General features: G+C 35.2%; 1 pseudogene; it reads right to left on the minus strand.

Annotated features, from left to right (window-relative positions):
• Positions 1-1,657: 1,657 nt before the first annotated feature.
• LOC117911055 lies at positions 1,658-8,098 on the minus strand (annotated as a pseudogene).
• Between the last annotated feature and the right edge of the window lie 3,108 nt (positions 8,099-11,206).

Below are 11,206 nucleotides of genomic sequence, written 5' to 3' on the forward strand. Positions count from 1 at the left end.
ATTTGTACCTTTCGAAATTTCAAGAAAATAAAGCCTACAAAAATTATGAATGTAAATTTGGCCCGTTGACCTGAAGCCAAATCCAGGCCCATTGAAAAATTTTGGGCCATAGTTGGCCTGAACCTGTCAGGATAGGCTTGGGCCAATTTTTAAGTTCGAACCGGATCTCTTAGTGGTTTCCAATTAGCATTTATAAAAAGTTAAGAGGGTGTTTGTTTTTTTAAATTTTTGGTGAAAATAATTTATTTTTATATTTTAGGTGACATGTTTTTCTATTTTTTCATGATTTGTTATAAACTTTTTGCTAAATAAAAAAAGATAAAATATTTGATTTTTTCTAAATAAAAAATAGTATATTAATTTTTATTTACTTTGTAATACTTAATAAAAATAAAATATTATAAAAACAAACAACCTAATTATTATTAAGCATTAAAATTCTATTTAAAATTAAGTAAAAAAAACAAATATTACCTAAATATTTTACATTTTTTCCATTTCGAAATTAATCTTGCAATATTGTAATGCAAGAATAATGGTTCAAGTAAATAAAATAATTAGGAGAAATTTACCCATTAAGGAATAATATTCATAAATCACGATTAATCTGAAATTAATCTCTTGCAATTTAATTGTCAAAACTAAAAATTTCCAAATTTTCAATACTTGAGCAATTTGAGGTTTTCTCAATCCATAATTCTGGTAATAAAAGTTAAATAACATAAAATTCTAATTAAGTGCCATTAATATATTTTGATAATAGAATTTTGATCCCTCGGTATCGTATTATTCTTTCTATAGCAAATCTACAAAGATCTGAAAGTCTTCAGTCCATTAACCTGGGAAGAGTTACCACACTGAATCTTTGTGAAAATTAGAACCAGGCAAGGGAGGGAAGAGATCGTGAAAGGGGTTGTTACTTTTTGTTGAAAGAAATTCATGTGCTGAAACTAAGGATATGTTGTCATACAATAGAGGAATGTCAAAAAATAATAAACCGAAAACTCATGAACAAAATAAAGAATTAAATAGAGCCCTCAGGGCAATCAGACCTGATGAAATGATGGTCCCAGCCTGAAGAAGGAAAAGAAAAGAAACAGCCTTAGTAACGCAGCAAGTAGCTCCTGCGCCTGAACCAGTTATAGTCGAGTAAACCCTGGATGGGTCCCAGGGCAGCAATTGCAATATCCTGCAACAAACCAAAAGAGTAGATATCTCATTGGAAAGTTTCTAAGCACATAGAAGGAACACTAGATGGATCAGAGCGCTGCAATTGCAACGAGCAATGCAGCAGCATAACTACTGAAATCTTAGGATGAGTTTGGAAGGACGAATAGCTTCCAATGGGCAAAAGAAGCACCAAAAACTTTATCTGCATGGCACTCATATAACTGGTTTACAACTCATTTTCTTGAACATCATTCTTCAAGAAATTTCTAATACCAGCAACCTTAGAAGTCAAAGGATTTCATCTCATCAGTTGGAATGGAAATATTTCCCGGTTACCCACAAGCACCATATATTCACCTTGATTATTTTTCTCTCTTAAAGGGTCTGCTTATATAGCACGATTATAATTTTTAAATATTATTATAATTATTATTATTTTTTAAACCTTGTAGTTACAAACTAGAAGATATAGTCAGACAAACTGTCATCTTATTTCACAAGAGCGAAGGGGGCATAAATATTTCACAAAAGGAGTAGGGATAGTGATGAGTGAGAGGTGGGTATGGTATCATACTAGCTTGTCTAACTATAGTCTAGGTGATAATAAAAGTGTGGAAAGAAAAATTAGTAGTGATTTTTGCATATTTGTACACATCCTCTTGCATCTAATATTTTGCATTTCAATTTCAGCCCAGCCAATAATCTAGTCATCTCTCCTGAAATGTCAATGAAATGATATGAAGGCCATAGAGCAATGACATATTATAGAAAAGGTGACAAATCAATTAAAGATAGTCTCACATAAAAATACTTAAGATGTCTATAAGCACTTTTCAAACACATAAAAGATTTAAAGAGGATCAAGATCCATAATCTAATGGGTCTCATCTAAATGAGCTAGTGTAGTGTAGCAAAGATTATCAAGACTCAACAAGTTTAGATGATCTGATAGAATCAAGACAATTCACCCTTAAGATATGACTGGGACACAGTGGAAGCACAACATGGGAAACCTTCATGATCCCTCTTTGAGTTGATTTATTATTTTCTAGATTTGGTAAAGAAAGACATACAATTTTCTTGGTGATGTGGCTGTCATTCATAGAAACAAAATTCTCAAATTATACCCAAATTATCCAAACCAATCCTATTTTCCCATTAAAATGAACAGACTCCAAAATTATCATGTATATTTCAATAATTCTTCCCTTGGAAAAAAAATTCCTGAAATGATTTTGAAATACCCAAAGTATTTGAGATAATTTTGGAATGACAACACATTTTCATACTTTCTGATATGCAATTTTTTTTTTTTATACTCGCCAATTCATCTTTGGTTTTCTCTAAATCATTCCTGAAATTTTTTTCAAATAACATCTGATCATCAAAGTATTCCAGCCTAAATTTAAAATAGAATCCCAAATGTCAGTATTCCTACAACAAGTAAGGCAAAAAGAAACCAGCCTGATGTTGCAAGAAATCATGAACTATAATTTAATGGAAGAAATGGTGCCAAGTAGGGCCAAGTTGAAACAAAAAATAAAATAAGTTCCCAATCCAAAACAGTAGCAATAAGGTTTGTCAGCTGAGTTAAATTGCATGATGGGAAGGTTTCAATCATGACATGATAACCTGGTTCGATCATTAAGAAAATGTATATAAACAGAAGCGGCCCTCGTATCCACGACGGAATCTAATTTCTTGTTTGTTGCCTCTTTCTCTGAGAAATATTAATTCAATTCAGTAAGGAGAACGCACCTGACGACCAATGTCTTCAACAACATGGCTGAGTCCATTAATATGAAGAAGCAGAGAAGATTTCAGCTGTAAATCAACACATCATTTAGCAACTAGACTATTTTACATTCTATCAGAAGAGAAACATTCACACATTCTTCCTGCCCTTCCCCAAGTTCATTCTCATAGTAATTAATCTAACAATGCAAGAAAACATTTTGAGTCTGTTTGGAAGCAGAAATGGGAACAGGTTTGGAAGCAGAAATGGCAGTGACACAGAAAACATGTTGAAAGCAAGTTTTCAAAGACCATTTTCAAAAATGTCTTCTTGTGTTCTGAAAGCAAGCACTTTAATAATAGAAAACAATCCAAAAACGAACATATTCTTTACTTTCATTTTCAAAAATGAGAATTCAAAAACCCGCTTCTATTTCCACTACCAAATAAGCCTCAGTGGAAAAGAAAATCAGCATAAAGTATTATAAATGCTACATCAAATCCAGTAAAATGCCTTTAAATTAGGCTAACCAGCATGCCCTGGGGTGACCTCACCTTGGCTACAGCATAAACACCAAACAAGCCTGTGTCTTTATAGTTAGTGTTAAAAGCCGTCATGCATTAAGCTATTTCATTAATGGCAACCCTGTGTACAAGCTGTGAACTGTTCAGCATGAACAAAACTAGCCCAATTAGAATGGAAATTGGTTAACACAATTAGAATACAAATTAGCTGCAGGTGGGGGACTTCAAAATTTACCCAGCAGCTCTTGCAAGATCATTTAGCATATTTAAATGGAAAACTACTTTGACTTCAAACTGCCTATTTAAATGCTGGTGGGTAATTTTTTTTTTCCTTTTTTTTTCTGTTAAAATGACATAATACTACACCATCTTTCCTGTCCATTCAAGGAAAAAATGGTGGACAACTCAGTGATTAGTCATAGAGCCAAAGGCTGCCAAGTTACAAACATGAACTTAAAAAGTTCAAAACAAAAGGCTACCCCATGTGCTTTCCCCCTCCTGCATTTTTGTTCCATGAGCCCAGCGTCAATTTGATGACCATCAAAGCGATGGAATCTGGATCTGTTCATGAAGCTCCTTTGAATGCAACTGCAAATTGTGCTAGAGGAAGATCATCGTCAATTATCCGAACCTGATATTTAATAGAAAAATCACTCAAAAGATCTGAAATCTTTGTAGCAGGAAGGCATATTTCATGTTAATCAAAGTGAAGCCATTCAAATATCATGCACAAACCTCAGATCCGGTGAAAACAGCTGGCTTCTCTGCAACCAACTGACTAGTCACAGAAGGATTAGCTGATAGCTTTGTAAATGTCTTCTTCACGTGCTCAACAATATCCTCATGCTTAACAGCTCCAGCAGCAGAAATTACCTGAAACAAGTATCCAGAAGGAAAACCCATGTTTCAATCTCCAATGCATGCAGCAATGTACTCACTATCCAGAACATGGTTCATATGAATCAGAAACATCTTAAAGGATCCAGTTGAATACCATTCTGTGAGCAGCACAGTGAGCTGAAATATAGTCTTTAATATGAGATTCTGTGACCAGCACAGCACAGTTCTACCTAAAGGTGTGTACTGGAATGCAGTTGCATGCAAATGGTCAAAGATAATTTCCTTACTGGGCCCCTCTGCCTACAACAAAGATTTACAAGAGGTAAATATGAAATTCTAATAAAAATTTTACCAAATATCTAGCTTGTAAAAGGATGCTGTCAAATAACAGGAAAATATTCTTTTCAACTTTCCAGCACACCCTTCACAACCAAATGGAACCTCTGGAGAGGAGACGTCTGTTTGTGTTAGTGACTAATTTTAAATTTAATGAAAGTCAACCCAAATGAGCCATACGTAATTTTATTAACAAAAAACAAAGGTGATCAAGACACATAAAGTGTGGCAGAAAAACCCTGCCTCGGATCCTGGGGGGAAATAAAGAGAATACATCCACTAAATCTCTAACCACAGAGGATAGAAAACTAAAAAGGAAAAAAAAAAAAATCCAATTAACCACCTCTGACACCTTGGAAGAAACTCTGATCTCAAATACTACGAAATTTCTCTGCTTCCAAATGGACCAAAAGAAAGCACCAGAGACTCAGCCCCATATTTCTTCTCTCTTTTTGCCTAAGCTCTATGGATCATTAGAGAAGAACCTCTCCATCTGAAGAAGGAAGCAAAGAAGCAACAGCAAATGATAGAAGCAAACTAATTCATATGTAAGGGAAAAGAGCATAGGATCATAAAATGATCCATTATTCAAATATAGAAAAATCTTCTGACACTTCAGTTCTGTTTGTCTAGCTGAAAAACCGGCAGGGAAATACACTTGTTCACCCTGATCCTTAAGAATGAAGCCATTTTCCATCATTTGGAAGAAGGCAGTATTGCCATCAACAAATAAGCTACACTTCAGTACTGCAAGTAAATGTTAGTGAGGGGGGGGGGGGGGGGGGGGGGGGGTGGGGTGGTGGGGGTTTCCCAATACAAATTCCAGGATATATCTTTCCTAAACACGAAATGCAGCCACCAAATGCTCGAATTCCTGTAAGTAATATGATAAAAAACAGGCTAATCCAGCGATGAAAATTCAAACTTCATAAAGCATAAAAAAATTTCTTCCTCAAAAAAAACACTGACTGAAAGGAGTACTTCAGAAGGAAAGTGCCTAAATGAATCTCAATGTAGAATTTGTGAGGGAATCTGTTTCACCAACTTTATACCCTTCAATAGAATTTAGATTTTGATTTTAGGACAGCATTCCTTGTTTTTTTTTTTTTTTTTCTGGCTGTAGTCGACTCTCTAACATTGTTTGTACTTGTTTCAAGGAGATATATCCCTGTTCTCTAGGCCCTTAGTCTTTTCCTTTAACACTTCTTTGTTATCTATTTTAGAAAAGGCTGTGCCAAAACATATTTTAGCAAGTACACTTCTAAATTAAAGTATTTTAGAACTCTAGAAGTTTTATTTCATGAGGAGAGAAACTACTTTTAGTCCAAGAGTCATTGAGAGATATCATGTATTAACAATAGATTATAGAGGTTAATGAAGAGGGAAAACACATACTCATATTGGAAAATTCATCTGTTTACTCATAGCTTCAGAGCTAGAGGGTGCTCTAGTAAACCCTACTCACTACCTCCATCTGCTGCTCCAACCCATGTGCTCATGGTCATCATTGAAACAAGACAATGTCTAATCTCAAGGTGAGCCCAAACTTAAATTGTTTGCTTTCTGATAAATAAATAAAAAAATATAATTACGATACATGAACCAATATAAATTGTTTTATGTTGGTTATTGATAAATCTTTTGAACCCTGATCATCAGTAGGATCTTACAAGAAACTCTCTCATGGTGCATTCAATTCCAAACATGATTACTGTGGAAAAGAATAAAGTAGGGGTTAATTTTAACTCGTAGCTACAGAAAGATGCTCCAGAAAAGCTGGTTTAAGCATAGAAGTAAAATACAATCATCCACCATGAAATGTAATGTTTCCCCTCCTCATTGTTAAACATACTTGCTTAAGTTGAGTATCTATCGTTATTGGTAAAGCATGATAGCTATACAATATCTTTTAGAAGCATCCTACTGTGACTAGGGGGGCCTATAATAAAATCACTTATACTACACTTCACCCTCCTAGCTTTATGCATCAATCTCCAAATCCACTAGCAAATAATGTCTAACTGCCTAAGTGTAACATTTTTAAGTTATTACACATATAACATGAGTTGGCAATTACAGGATGTGTATCCTTAAATGTAACCAAATTTCTGCATTGAATACTTGATAGAATATTTAATTAGTTTTTTTTCCCAAAAAGTAAGATTTATTAACCAAAGGAGGGAAGAGCCTTCACAACAGCTAAGGATGAGTGACGAGAAAGTCAGCTAAAATGTTTGGACATGTGCACTGGAGATAATGCACCTGAAATGATTAACTTCATGTTAAAGGCACTAAAAGACAACAAAGATCAAAGCAAAGACAGAACATGGCTCAAGGCAGTGGAAAAAGACATGTTAGCCTATGATTCACATGCTTCCAGGTATAAGAATGTATGCACTAGATGATTTCATAAACCAGTTCCCATATGATCCAATGCGAAAACAACTGATCGCTAACTGTTATTGAGTGTCAAGAATACCAGAGAAATAGGAGATTTAAAAGAATAAACCAGAAAACAATCTATTTTTCCTGTATCCATGGCTTACTCAATAATACAGATTTTACTACTTTATATTTAATAAGCCTGAACACAGTGATCACCAGGGAGAAACAATATCAGGAAACATCAAGAAAGAAAATAAGATATTGGATCGATTAATACTCTGTCAAGAACCAAATGAAACAAATTCAATTAATAGAACAGAATAAGAACAAACATTAACAATGTAATTCAATCCATTTCTTTTTCACCAAACCCCTCAGATAAAAAAATATTGGAATCAAAGCCACCATAATTCAATATTCCTTCATAAACATATTTTCACGCACCTCTTTAATTTGTTGAAGAATTAGATCGCGCTCGCGCTCGCGCTCCATCTGATCCTCACGGAAACACGAATGCTGCAACACATCGGAAAGAAAATCCAGCGCCTTGGGAACATTTTCGTCCATGACGCCGTGTGCTCCCTCGATGTGCAGGCACTCAAGTGCCCGCCCATGCTCCCAATTTCCTCCACCAAAACCCTAGCCGGCCTCTTTTCCGTGCCCTTGCACACCATGCGTTCCAGAAAATGAGCCACGCCGTTGGTGGCGTCACTCTCGAAGCGACTCCCGGAGTCGATCCAGACACCAACAGCCGCGGCGCGGCCTGGGAGGCGTGATTCTGAGGCGACTCGGAGGCCATTAGGGAGGGTGGTGACTAGGGTCTCAGGAGAGGAGAGGATGGCGCTGTGGTCGGCGAGGATAGGGTGCGGGGAGGTGTAGCGGAGGAAGCGTGAATCCGGCGTCTCGAGGTGTTTGAGCTTGGACTTGACAGTATCCGCGACGCGGTGGTATATCATGGTAGTCGAGGAGGAGGAGGAGGAGGAGGATGGAGGCGGGGGTGGTGGTGATGACGTGGCAGTAGGGACCGCAGGGCTGTGAGATCGGCGGCCAGAGAAGTCAAGGAGACGGCGAATCGCCATGGCCGGAAAATGTGGGAGTTTCCGCGAAGGGGCAGCGAGCGAGAGCAGTTGAGAAGAACTGGAGCTAACAACGATGTGGAGTGATGATGACTAAGGACTGATGACGTGGCATAACGGTTTTATGTGCCACGTCATCGAACGGTATAATTTTAGTTATAAATTTGCCGCGTTCGACTCCCTCGGGTGCTGCCTCCTTTGAATTTCTTAAGATGACGTGTTCAACGGAGTTATAGGTGCATGAGAATTCCGAGACATCAAAATTTTTACTAATAAAGGATTAACAAGTTAATAAACTGATGTATTCAAAGATTTTCAAAGCTCTTTAATATAAATGCAATAGTAGTTGTACAAGGTAGGTTGGTAAGTTCATAAATGAACTTAAGTAGCTTTAATCAAGAGTTTTTTTTCCTTAATAATAATGTTTATTTCATGTTTAGATTTAAAGTTCTTAAGATTGAAAATATTGAATTTTGTTAGAATTTAAAAAATTTATAGTTTAGTAATAATTTGTTTAATAAAAAAGCGGAAAAATACATTGAATGTCGTGGAAAACTACTACTAGTTTTTAAAAAATCATTGACCTCAAATCATAATTCTTGGGCTTGAAGGAGAAAATGGGTGGAAGTGGCTACCTGCAATCCCAAAAGGCACCTCACAAAAATCGAGCTCGCTATCGAGTGGGAAACACATGAGCCGAAATACGGGGTCCACACACTATAAATTGTGTTTTTAATTTCTTAAAAAAAATAAAATAAAATACCTCCATCAATTTGATGTTTATATGGCCAAATCACCTTAAATCGAAATTTTTTCCATTCAAAATTATATTAATAATTTTTTAAAAATTATTTAATAAGTACAAAACTAAGAGTTTTTGTTCTTTCATTTATCAATTATAATTATTATAAGGAAAATATTATAATTTTGAAATTGCATGGACATTGTATGATGTCGAATTTTAACTCTAAACTTTTCAATAGGTGTACGAATAAATAATATTCTAAGAAGTTTTTTTTTTTTTTTTTTAATGATATGATGATTTGTGATTGAATTACATTTTTTAATATGGTACAAAAAAGTAGTTTTTAGATACCCTAGAAATATGCTTAACATAGAAAATTTTCGATTTGTCCCATGTTTGTGATGCTAGCAAAACAATCCATATAGCATATAGCGTATGTTTAATATTGAGTAGTTCATAGTTCATGGACACCGCCCTAGATACGGTTCAAGTGGAGAAGCCAACCAGAGCCCCATAAGTAAGGAAACTCCAAATTGGGGAAGTTGGTGAAAGTATATCCATAAGAACAAGTTTCTCAGGCATTCCCAGCAAAACCCTTTCTATTGAGTTTCTACATCATTTTAAATCATGAAATTTCGAAGTTCAAAACCATATATCCAAGAATCAAAAAGCAACTCCAAAACCCGAAACCCAAATTCAAGAAACCAACCTTCTTGGGCGGGAGGATCCTTCAAAGTCTGCTTCTGATTGCTAGCTACATTCCTGATGATAGACAAACTCCTTCTGGAATGCCAGGTACTGGAGATCCTAATGAAGAAGGGCCATGAATGCCTGCTTCTGCATTTGAAGCCTAAGAAGCTTGAGAAGGAATTGGAATGTGAAAATGGACTAGTTTGAGTGGAGGTTGCAGAGAATGGTGAAGCTGCCATGGCTGTTTGTCTCTGTTCCCTGCTCTCTCTACTCTCTCTGCAGCCTGCTCAACCAAGTGTTGGTGAAAGTTATAGCAGAGATGGAGAGGTTGGTTTTGTTCGTCTTCTTATCTTGTATTCAAAAGCATGTTCAAAATGAGAGAAAATTGGCTTGTCCGTTTCCCATCCATCTACAGGTACTGTTACATTGCCAAATAACCAGAGATATTTTTGACCAAATGGGCCAGTTTGATACATCAAGAGCACTTGTGACACTAATTTTGAGAGAGATTACACCCACTTTCTGGTAATAAAAATGACGGATTTGACAATTTTTTCTAAATCATGCTTAAAAATCCGGAAAATCATAAGTAATTCTTTCACAATCTCTCCATAAATGATTATTTCTTAAATTTTTCAAAAAATTAATAATTCAACTATAAGTGTTTGATAAAATTTAATGCTTATTACTTAATTACTTGATTTTAAATTATATTATAGTTAAGTTATTAATTTAAAATTTATTATTTAAATATTACTTTAAGTATTAAGATTATTTGATAAAATTAATTTAATATTTTTAAATAATTAAATTAATATATTTATTCTCATAAATTATAATTAGGGTAAAAAAAATTGAATAACAATAAAGGTTGTATAATAATTAAAGAGATGATGAGCGTAATTATGATAAATAAAGATAAAAAGATAAAATAAAGATGTGAACTTAAAAATAAATTAATTATTTTTATTTGTTACTTAAATTATATTTACTAAATATATTTAATTTATTTAATGGCTTAAATTAAGTTATTAAATTGATTTATTAAACACTTATTAAATGTACAAAAGAAATATGGAAAAAAAAAATACGAGTAATATACAAAAGATATAATTATCATACTAATTAAAAACTCATCAACAACTCAAATTATACACTAAAATTTCAATTATTAATATTAAAACTTTGATGTGTTAGTTTTATGATTTATTTACACATACATTTGTTAACCAGGTAGGGTGAAACATTATAGTTCTTGGTAATAGTCCCATGGCAAAAACAGTTGGGCATTGAAGCAAGATATTTTGTGGGATGGGAACTTTGCCCACCATTGATGATCAAACCTTGCTGTTTCCTCTCCTACTCCTTTCCTCAGCAAATATAGCCTTCTCGTTCCCCAGAAAAAGCACTCCAGAAAAGTCCAGAAAAGTCTCACTCTTCTCCCCCTCACCCAGCCAAGATACAATGCTTCCCGAAACGCCCTCGAAAAGCTTGATCCCCCTCAGCTAGCCACAAGGAAAACCCCCCTCTGCCTCTAGCTTCCTACTCCAGTTAAACCAATACTCTCTCCAAATCCCTCTGCTACCACCCCCAATGCTGTCTCTTTTGCCCTCCAGAAAACCTCCTCTCTTTCCCTTAGCCTCCCCTACTCCTTTCCTCTCCCGGATTTGCCCCTCTAAAAGCAACCCCTCTGCTCATATCTCTT

The sequence above is a fragment of the Vitis riparia genome, chromosome 1, assembly GCF_004353265.1.
Source record: "Vitis riparia cultivar Riparia Gloire de Montpellier isolate 1030 chromosome 1, EGFV_Vit.rip_1.0, whole genome shotgun sequence".
NCBI classification, from domain to species: Eukaryota; Viridiplantae; Streptophyta; class Magnoliopsida; order Vitales; family Vitaceae; genus Vitis; species Vitis riparia.